The following is an 11,412-nucleotide window of genomic DNA, read 5'->3' as shown; positions in this document are numbered from 1 at the left end:
TTCTCCTTCTCATTTGCTTGGCTCCCTTCTATATTCGATCACCTGGAGGGATCTAGGCCCATAGACCCCCTGCCTGAACCCCTCCCACCTAGCCTCATTTACATGATTCCCCTCTGTGCCCTCACACCTCCCTTTCGGACATCCGGTTAGCTCGTAATGTATGGCATCGCCACTATGAGTTTATCAGCCTTCTGCCCTACTAGACTGATATTCCTTGAGGTCAAGCACTAAGTCTTATTTATATCTGCATGTCTTATACCCAGCACAGGATTTGACATAATGCTGGTGCTCCAAATAGGGCTGTTGATCGAATGAAATAAATAGCCTCATGTCTCCTTATCAAGTACAAATCTCCCCCAAGAAGCTTCAGGACCGATGACATCTGTACAAGTGTGTTACCATCATCATCATCATCATGATCACTCATTTCATTTCGATAGCTGTGCTTCCTGGATTTCATTTGTTTCCCCAATCTTTATTATCTCGGAAGCAGCGGGAGGCTGGGCAGAAATCCAGGCCTCCTGGCTCAGAGTCAGTTAATCCTTCTGCACAACATTATTACCGTTAGCCTGATGGAAACCCAGAGAGGTCATCAAAGCCAAAGTGGCAGAGACAAGTCTAGAATAGCACATCACAGCCACTGCCCCCAGGAATGAGCGGCAAGAACGTTACCATTCAGAAAACAATAACTCTGTCCTATCCTTGTGCTCGTCGCTCTGTTTCACCTCTTAAAAAAAAAAAAACCCAGACTTTAGTTTTTCAAGCAGTTTTAAGTTCATGGCAAAATTAAGAGGAAGGTGCAAGAGATTTCCACATATCCCCTGGCCCCATACACACCTAGCTTCCCCCTGTTATCAACATCCCCACCAGAGTGATACATTTGTTACAACTGAGGAACCTACACTGACACATCATTATCACCCAAAGTCCATAATTCACATCAGGGTTTACTCTTGGTGTTGTACATTCTATGGGTTTAAACTATGTTGAATGACACGTATTCATCATTGTAGAATCAGAGAGAGTAGTTTCGCTGCCCTAAAACTGCTCTGCACTTCGCCTATTCATCTCGCTCCCCAGCCCCTGGCAACCGCTAATCTTCTTCCTGTCTCCATAGTTTTGCCTTTTCCAGAATGTCGTATAGTTGAAGTCATACAGTATGTAGCCTTTTCAGATTTGATTCTTTCATTTAATAACATGCATTTAAGTTTCCTCCATTCTTATTCATGGCTTAATAGCTCATTTCTTTTTAGTACTGGATAATACGCCATTGACTGGATCTACCACACATTAGTTATCTATACATACTCAAGGACATCTTGGTTGCTTCCAAGTTTCGGCGATTATGAATAAAGCTGCTATAAACATCCGTGTGCAGGGCTCTGTGTAGATAAAACTTCTTTACTCCTTTGGATAAACATCAAGGAGTGTAACTGCTGGATCATATAAGAGTACGTGTAGTTTTGTAAGAAACTGCTGAACTGCCTTCCGGAGTGGCTGCACCGATCTGCACGCTTCACCTCTTTGTAATTCTTACATTTCACCTTTTTAATTCTTACAACACCACTATGAGATCAGGAACAGTTTTACAGATGAGAAAATGGAGCTGCAGTGAATTTTCTAGGCAAGGCAGTGAAGAAGTGACTCACCACTCACCACCCTTCAAACCAACTTGCCATCCTAGATGTTCTACAGATGTTCCTACACAGCTTTAAAAAGTTGCCCACAGCCCTATCTCCAGGTAAAAGAGAAAATCTATGACCTCCATTAACACGGTCAACTTTATTGGAGGCTGGGTAAAGAGGAGAATGCTGTTAGGAAAAACAAACAGAAAACTATGCCTCTTGAGGACCGAACGGCCCTTTAAGTCGGAAGGAGGACTTAAGCAAGCATGCTTTGTGAATATGAAACTGTCCTTATCCAAAGTGTCTGAGCCCTGGAAAGTTTAAATATGTGTGTGTGACGCTCCCAGCCCATGGGTTTCATAGGCGTTCTGAGAGCTTGGAGGATTTCGGAGGAGGATACCTCAGAGGTGTTGCATGGGGCACCCAAATAGTGCACGGAGCACACTTAAACTAAAAAATGTCCTTTATCTGAAATTCAAATTTAACTGGGTGTCTGGGTTTTGTTTGTTTGTTTGTTTTACTATATCTTGCACTTACAAAGGTCTCATTTTGACAGTGAGGAAGACTGGTCCTCCAGTGTCACTGACCAGAACTGTGACCCGTGTTCATGCCTGTATCCACCCTTAGCAAGGGGGGTGGAACTTCCATGCATGACTTGAATCACTGTGGATCATCTCTCTGAGCCTCCGGAAGCACAGGGTCGTGGGTATAAAGTAGGGCTTGTGAGCCACAGGGACGGGAGATGGGATCTAGAAAGGCAACCATCAGCGTCAGCCCCATGACCATCATCGTTCCATGGCTCACACCCTCTTTTCCAGTCCCAGCCGAGCACACAAGTTCTTAGGATTTAGGCTGAAGCACCTATAGAAGGACTTGGATACACGAAGCGAGGAAACGTCTAGTCTGCTTTATTCTTTACTTATTTACTTTACTTACTTTATTTACTTTACTTATTTACTTTATTCTTTACTTATATACTATCCTTCAGTAGCCACTTCCTGTCCCTCACTTCCTTCAAGACAGCGCCTCAGAGGTCTTGCTGTAGAAAGTGAGCTGCCCTGCCTTGCCGAGCGATGGCTCCAGCTCTGCATCACGTGTACCTTTGGGCAAGAAGCCTCCTCTTCCCGGGCCTCCAGCTACTCCCTTGTGAAAGGGGCGTGTTACTATAAAGGAGGAAAGTCCCTTCTCCCTCTGTCTTTTAGCATAGTCGCCTTCCGGCCCCTCCCACCTACACCAGCTTTGGCATCTCTTCATAGTCACTCTTTCTTTCATTCTTTTCTCTCTTCTCCTTCTTCTTCAGAGTCCTAAGAAGTGGCAGCTATATCCTGGGCACTATTCAGCAGGTGCTGCCGATAAAAGATAAAGAAAATGTGTTCCCCGCAGCCATCCCTGAGCCCACAGTGCAAGAGAAGAGACAGACATGCACACAGCTAAGTGCCGTTCAAGGTGGGAGTGCCACTGCAGTTATAAAGAAAGTATTAGAGGATGCCAGAGGACTGAGGGAGCAAGCACCCCTGTGTAAGGGAATCTGGGAAGAGTTTAGAGTTGAACTGGCTCTGGAAAGGTAAGTAGGGCTTTACCATTCAGGTGAGGCGCCTGGTGTGTTCAGGGAGCAGTTAAGAGCTTCATTTGGATGAGAGAAGTTTCCATGATAATGACTGATGATGAAAGGAGGGGGAGGGACTGCTTCCATAGCAATGGGGATAAAAGAGCAGAATGAATCCATCAGCTGAGGTGAGCATCTAGAAGACAATTATTCCTAATGTCTCAGTTCTTAAAATGCCTTTCCTGGCAACATAAATTCACTTTAGGTGATATTGAAGCCTCTGAGAAAAATAGGGCTGCCAGCCATGCATCTCCTAGTGACGTGATGCAAGATCCTGGAGCAGTGCTTAAATGCAGTGAGAAGGTGGCATACTTCGAGGCGTTTGCCTCATTTGTAACATGGATCCCAGCAGAGTGGACACGTTCCACAAGCAGTTCCTGTCTTTCTATCTCGTGGTGTTTTATCACGTCCTCAACATAAATGAGGCGCCTGGAAGGATGAGTGGTGGCTTTCAGGTTGAAAATCAGTGTCTATTCCTTTTAGAGGGAAGCTGATATCTCAGTTTTTAAAGGTGACATGCCATTACAGAGATGCATTGAAAGGTTAAAATTCGAGCACACTCTCGAACATTCTAAGTGGCACACGAGCTAGAAAGGAGCTCTCATTAGTTGTAATGGCCCTTCTACCTTGAAATGCGGGAGAAGGACACACACTGAGAGAAAATATAACAACACGTGTTGGGTAAATAAACACACTCGCAAAGAAATCGAACAGACTGGGTTTCATCCAAAATGGCGCAGCCCCGTGCATCTCTGGAAAAAGGGAGCCGAGCCGTATGTAGACGGAGCTCGGATTTGTTAGACGTCTCCTTTCAAAAATGGCCACGGCCAAAATGCTGGTGTATAAGCTAAAACAGCAATTACCGATGAGCACCTCAACAGCCCAGGATTAAGAGACTTAGTCTGGTGACTCTTATATACCTCAGATGATATATTATCACAATGATTCTCTTATTAACAGGAAGAAGTTGATGACTAAGTAGGTTGCTATGAAACGGGTCCAGGAATTGACACAGTTTAGTGAATGAATAGTTTTGCAGGGGGAAAAAAATGAAGAAACTGGTAAGAAGAAAAATTAAAACATGAGAAGATAATAATTTTTAGTAAGTCAATAACTCTAAAATAATGTCTGGGTGTGTAACACCCAGGTTGCTATGAAACGGGTCCAGGAATTTACACAGTTTAGTGAATGAATAGTTTTGCAGGGGGAAAAAATGAAGAAACTGGTAAGAAGAAAAATTAAAACATTAGAAGATAATAATTTTTAGTAAGTCAATAACTCTAAAATAATGTCTGGGTGTGTGACATACATTTTTGTTGTGTTGGTATTTGAGAGGGAGCAAATATTTGATCCTTAGCTTTTGCTATTCTGAGTATCAGTGGATATATGTACTCTTTAGAAAGTAAAGAAAGGAGATATGAAAAAAAAATGGCCATGGCACTGTGCAAGAGCATGGGGAGGACAGCTGGATTTCCAGCAAGGGCCATTTAGTTACCTTTATCATCATCCCATAACAGTATCTGGGAATGACATTCACTGAGCTTGAGTGATCTAAGAGTCTTCCTCGCAAAAGCCTCCCCAAATGAATGGACATTATAATCTCCACTTTGAGATAAGGACACAGAGAGATGGCTAAACATCATCTAGAGAGTGATAGTACCACAGTAAATCCAGGTTTTCATGAAACCAAATGGAACATCCTTCTGCTGAAGCCCAGAAAAAGTAAATGATTTACTCAAGTTCACTAGACCCTGAAGGGGGTTGGAATTTGAACCAAGAACCTCGTTTTTCTCGCTAAATTCAGATTATGCCCTTTCAATATGCTGAGAAGAGCTTCCTCTCTCCAACCTCTTGACCCACTTTAAACTTTGTCAACTTTCCTTCAACAACCATCGTCTCTGGTATTGCTGCTCTGTCTGAAAGGGAGTAACTTGATAACCTTTAAAAGCTTTCTTTAGAGGGGAAAAAAAAAAAAACCCAGCTATACTCCTGCTGCAATCCTCAAGGCTCTACTTGCCTCTGAGCTGGCTTCCTTGGCCTCCCTTGTACCTTGGGCTTTGGTAACAAACTCTCTTTGAGGGCAGGGTGAGAAATGGTAATTCAGCCACTCACAGGGGTGACAGAAGGCAAGCCTGTAAGGTTTCCAGACAGCCAGCAGGCACAGGCCACATTTTCAATGGATAAGAACAAAAGAGTCAAGAGTCATTTTCCCCATGTAGCCCTTATGTGAGCCTGCATGAGACAGAAAGGGAGGAGGACAGGGCAAGAGAAGGGTAAATAGAAGGAGAGATTATACCAGGAGCAGGGAATCATCAGTTTAGGCTTTTTCAAAATAAATTTAACTTTTGGGCAGAATCTTGGTTTCCAAGGAGGCTTACAGAATCTCCATTTTTCTCATTCCAAAGCTTCCTATTGCATCCAGCATTTCTACAAATATTTCTTTGTAGAAAAGTAGCAGTATAAGAACAAAGAGGCGCCATAAAATAGAAATTGGGACACAACACATTCTCCTCCAAACAGCAATGTATCAAAGGCGTGGTTCTGACCCAAGGAGGGGAAGAATTCCCAAGGTGAGGGGTGGTTTGAATTCTTCCTGCCCACCTGCATGCCACAAGCTGAGAAAATATAAAAACACAGCATAGTCTTCAACACTCTGTATGTACAAGGAAGAGCTGGCCAAAACTACAAGAGTCACCCCCGTGGATGGGTGGGATGTCAGGACCCAGGGGCCCAAAGCTCTGACCCCATTTTGCCATTTCCCTGCAGGTAACTCAGTTTGCTACCCACTGACCTCATTACAACACACTCTGGGGCATGGCGTCCTGCTTCCCACCTAAGACCTGAGTCTGGGCTTCCATGTTTTCCTCTGTTTCCTTTAGCATAATTAGAGGAAAAGATTTTACTGAAGTCTCAGGGAGAAAGGATTGAAAATAAACTCAGTGAACATAAAGGCCATAAAGATGGGTGTAGTTGGGGGGAGGGGGAATCTACTTTTCAATCTTCATGTTTTTTTCCTGTAAAACTCCTTTGAGCTATAAGACTCATATTTAGACACAAAAGAAGACCTCAAACCAGCTTCCAACTTGAAGCTCATCAGTTAAAACCTGGGTGCAGAGGACATGGGGAGGGGGAAGGGTAAGCTGGGACGAAGTGAGAGAGTGGCATGGACATATATACAATACCAAATGTAAAACAGATAGCTAGTGGGAAGCAGCCGCATAGCACAGGGAGATCAGCTCCATGCTTTGTGTCCACCTAGAGGTGTGGGATAGGGAGGGTGGGAGAGAGACGCAAGATGGAGGAGATATGGGGATATATGTATAGCTGATTCACTTTGTTATACAGTAGAAACTAACACATCATTGAAAAGCAATTATACTCCAACAAAGATGTTAAAAAAAAAAAAAAAGAAAACCTGGGTGCATGCTTATATATACCATAGAGTATTATTCAACCTTAAAAAAGAAGGAAATTCTGACACATGCTACAACACGGATGAAACTTGAGAGCATCATGCTAAGTAAAATAAGCCATTCATAAAAAGACAAAACTGCATGATTCCACTTATAGGAGCTACCCGGAGTAATCAAATTCACAGACACGGAAAGTACAACAGTGGTTGCCACGGGCTAGGGAAAAGGGGAAAAGGGGTAGTTATTTAACGGGTAGAAAGTTTCAGTTTTGCAAGATGAAAAGACTTCTGGAGGAGAATGGTGGTGATGGTTGCACAGCAATGTGAATGGACTTATACCACTGAACTTTACGCTCAAAAATGGTTAAGATAGTAAATTTTATGTTATATGTATTTTACTACAGTAAAATTTTTTTTAAAACCTGGGTTACAGCTAACATCATACTCAAAGGTAAAAAAGAGGAAAGCTTTTCTTCTAAGGTCAGGAACAAGACAAGGATGCCCACTCTTGCCACTTTTATTCAATATAATATGGGAAGTCCCAGCCAGAGAAATTGGGCAAGAAAAAGAAATAAAAGTCACCCAAATTGGAAGAAAAGTAAAACTATCACTATTTGCAGATGACATGATATTATATACAGAAAACCCTAAATACTCCACCAAAAGGTGTCAGAACTAATAAACAAATTCAGTAAAGTTGTAGGTTATAAAACAAACATAAAAATCTGTGGCATTTCTATTCACTAACAACAAACTATCAGAAAGAGAAATGAAGAAAACAATCCCATTTACAACTGCATCAAAAAGAATACAATACCTAGGAATAAATTTAACCAAATAAGTGCAACACCTGTATGTACAATGAAAACTATATACCATTGATGAAACAAATTGAAGATGACACAAATAAATGGAAAGATATTCCATGCCCCTGGATTGGAAAAATTAATATTGTTAAAATGTCCAGGACTTCCCTGGCGGCCCAGTGGTTAAGAATCTGCCTGATAATGCAGGGGACACGGGTTTGAGCCCTGGTATCAGAAGATCCCACATGCCACAGAGCCACTAAGCCCATATACCACAACTACTGAGCCTGCTCTCTAGGGTCCATGAGCCACAACTACTGAGCCCACGCACCACAACTACTGAAGCCCATGTGCCTAGAGCCCGTGCTCCACAACGAGAAGCCACCGCGATGAGAAGCCCGCACACCACAATGAAGAGTAGCTCCTGCTCGCCGCAACTAGAGAAAGCCCTCATGCAGCAACGAAGACCCAACGCAGCCAAAAAATAAATTAATTTAAAAAAAATGTCCATACGACCCAAAGCAATCTACAGAGTCCCATTAAAATTCCAATGGCATTTTTCATAGAAATAAACAATCTTAAAATTTATATGGCATCACAAAAGACCCCAAATAAGCCAAAGCAATGTTGAGAAAAAAGTACAAAGCTAGAGGCATTCCTCTCTCTTATTTCAAATTATATTACAAAGCTATTAAAATCAGAACAGTATGGTATTGGCATAGAAAACTGACACATAGATCAATGGAACAGAACAGAGAACCCAAAAATAAACCCATGCATGTATAGTCAACTAGTTTATGACAAAGGTGCAGGCTAGAAAGTGGGCAAATAAAACTATGTGGCTATGAGTTTCTAATTGAGTTCTGCTTCCTATCTAAATTAAAAGGCTATTGTTTTGCCTACATTCACAACAATCATTTAATTCCCATATTAGTCTATCTTTCTGAAACACCCATCCTGGCAGTCCCCAATCCTGGCTCATCAGAAGCATCACTCCGGCTCCCCTAGAGCCACACATCAATGTGAAGTTCCGAGTGGAGCTGAGGAGAAAGAGACTTTGGTGTCCTAAGTGTGTAAGTAGATGGTGGAAGAAGCCCGTAGGCTTCCAGAGGTTGTTCCAGCAAAAGACAGTGAGAACAGAGGAATGAGGACAAAAACCTGAAGACCATCAACACCCAAGGGAACGAGCAGAGACGTAGAAGGGCCAGAAGAGGGACGGGTCACCAGATTCACAGGAGAAAGGGGCTGGGAGCAGAAACTCATAGTCAACAGCATCTAATGTAGGATAAGAAGTGGTGAGTCATTAGGATGTAACACTTAGGGGGTCCCCTGGTATTTTTAGAAAACCGTTTCCATAGAGTTGGGTGGTAAAAGTGATAGTGACACAAGAATAGAATATGATGGAGCAAATAAATGCGGACAGTTCTTTTAAGATGATTGACTGGGAAGTGAATGAGGCAAGGAGAGAAGTCTCAAAGGGAGGTAGGTAGATGCAAGGCTGGGAGGTTGTGAAGGTGCTCTCTGTTGTTGAACGTGGGTTGGAGTTGAGTACTTTTGTAGGTTGTGGTCAGAGTGATTTGGAGAGAGGGGGAGAGAGAGAGATTGAGATTCAAGATGCAAGAAGCAGAAGTGTGGCCAGAGGAGGGAAGATCCTAGGGTTGTGATAGATGGGAGCCAGAACCAGACAAGAGGGCATGCCCTACATGGGAGGAAAAACCCTTTTACAAAGGAAATGCAGACCAAGCTCAATGCCTCCTCTTCCACGGAGCCCCCATGCAGACCCAGCTTACCTAATGCCAGTCCCCTTCCTCCCAGTGGCAGGGCCTGGTGCAGAGCAATTACTTCTAGCCAACGGGATAGAGAGGCTATGTCTCACAAGGCTCAGCAATGGACTCCGTGCGGAACCCTGAGTGCGGAGCCAGCTCCGTGTGGGCATGGCCAGCAGGGGCTCTGCCCAGGGATGGCTGCTGCTCTCTGATTCTCCGACTTTGCCCCCTCCTTCCCACTTAACCCCCATCCTCTGATGTCTTGTGCATTTCTCTTCCAGAGGACAGAGACCCTGGGGCGTTCTGTCATGTGCTGGGAAAACCCAGAGCCCTTTGTGAAAAGGCAGCCCGAGCCTTTCTTCTTCACCACGGGAGACCTGAGCAGTGCTCAGCCAGGCGGTGGGAAGGGCTGCTCATCTTCCTCCTTCCCTCCCCTCCCTGTCCCCCAACCGGCATTTTTCTGGAAGCACGAATGGTGCCTCAGGTCATGCGGTGCCCAGCCACGAAGTGAGGCCCACTCCCCTGAAGAAGCCAGCAGTCACCTGCTTCGCAGGAGATGGGAGAAATGGAACACTTAGCAGCGAGCTGGAGGATGGGGGCATCCTGTCTGCCGGCTGCCGCCCTGCCCACCCCTCTCCACCGCCCCACTCATGGGCTGATGGACCCAACTGAGAGGCTCAGCCCAGCCCACGGAAGAAGGGCAGGCCCCCCACCTGGGGCTGACTTGCCCCCTTGTCCTCTCTCTGCAGGTGGGCTTCACTCCCTGCAGGGGGGGTGCAGACCCCAGGCCTCCTCCTGAGAACTCGGCTCTGCCTCATTCCAAAGGCAGCCCCACCCCGTGTCCCAGACTGAGTCTTGGGATAACCGCCTCCCTAGAGATAAAGCTGCCGCTACCCTCACCTTGACTGTCCCCGCTGTGGGACATGCGCTCTGCTCCCAGGCAGCAGTCTCGTTCATGAGTCTCCGCTCCAGTGCCTCAGTTCCAAAGCACAGACAGCAGTCGCCTCCCTCATTCACCCTGCACCGCCAGGACACCTGGCGGAGACCTTCCAGTGCGGATTCCTCACCTGAGCCCCGCCATTCTTGCCTCACTGAGCAGCCTTTCTCATTCCACAGTGGCCTCAGTTTCCTCCACTGTCAAATGGGCACAATGACAGCACCCACTTTACAGGGTGGCGTGAGGCTTTGGTGAGATGGAGAGGTGGAGCGTGCCTCTGACGCCTGCACCTGAACACTGCCCGTATCTTGCTCTGGTCTTTGAAAGCACCTCTGGCAGCCTCTGCTCCTAGCCGGCGGTCCTACCTCAATCTCGGCGTGCACAATGTACCCCCAAGAAGGTGCCCAGCTGGGAAACAGGCAGACCAGCATAGATTCGAGTCCAGACAGACCCAAGTTCGAATCTAGACTCCAGTACAATCTGTGTGACTGACAGTGACATCATTACCCCCTAGAGCTTCAGCGTGTTCATCTATAAAGCGTCCCTAGTGGGTATTATGGGATAATGAAGTGAGGCGACGTAGGAACCCACCTGGCTTCCATAGGCATTGAAGTCTGCACTCCCGGCCATCATCCTCTCTTCGGAAGAAGCAGACAGGCCACCCGGGCTTTGAGCCAGACCACCTCAGGATTCCCTTGGAAAAGCTCTGGAGCCTCGCCCTGGAGGGAACTGTGATGCTGGTAGCACATGCGGTCGCCTCCTCCATGGGCCTAGGGACGCGTTGGATGTGATCAACAACTGCCCGTGTCTGTTGGCTGAATCCCGGTACGCAGGCTTGCATCTGACGAGCCTGCTCCCGTTCCTCCAAGTTAAAGGGGAGCCTGGGGAGAGAACGACTTGTCAGGATATGGGGTCAAGAACGGCCCTCCTGTTCTCCTACGATGGTTATTTACAGCTGTGTGCTTCTCCCTGGCCGAGTGTTAGCTGCTAACACTCCCTGGCCGAGTGTTAGCAACCTTCTCAAGAAGGACTGGAAGGTGTATGAACGGGGCCCCGCCAGCTCCTCTGCACCAAGCCGGCTCAGGAGGGCCTGGGACGGGGTCTGGGGAGGTGTTGAGGAGCGAGGGCTCTGGGATCACACTGCCAGGGCCAGGTTCCCAGCTTACTAGTTTGACTAGTTTGGGACTCTAGGAAAGTAACTCTACCTTTTTGAGCCCCTGTTTCCAAATCTGTCAAGTGGGCATTACAACATCGCCAGAG

The 11,412-nt window shown here is 45.9% G+C and overlaps 1 long non-coding RNA gene across 1 annotated transcript in view; it reads right to left on the bottom strand.

Annotated features, from left to right (window-relative positions):
• LOC113627243 (uncharacterized) overlaps positions 1 to 11,412 on the bottom strand; it is a 230,310-nt gene that overhangs the window by 82,915 nt on the left and 135,983 nt on the right. The window contains exon 4 of the long non-coding RNA XR_003435483.1: positions 10,744 to 11,033. This is a non-coding gene — a long non-coding RNA (uncharacterized LOC113627243). The remainder of the gene's footprint in view (positions 1 to 10,743; positions 11,034 to 11,412) is intronic.

This window comes from Aethalodelphis obliquidens, unplaced genomic scaffold (genome assembly GCF_003676395.1).
Source record: "Aethalodelphis obliquidens isolate GAN/ISIS:26980383/991018 unplaced genomic scaffold, ASM367639v1 scaffold20, whole genome shotgun sequence".
In the NCBI taxonomy this organism is placed as follows: Eukaryota; Metazoa; Chordata; class Mammalia; order Artiodactyla; family Delphinidae; genus Aethalodelphis; species Aethalodelphis obliquidens.
This window is presented reverse-complemented; position numbering and strand designations above follow the sequence as displayed.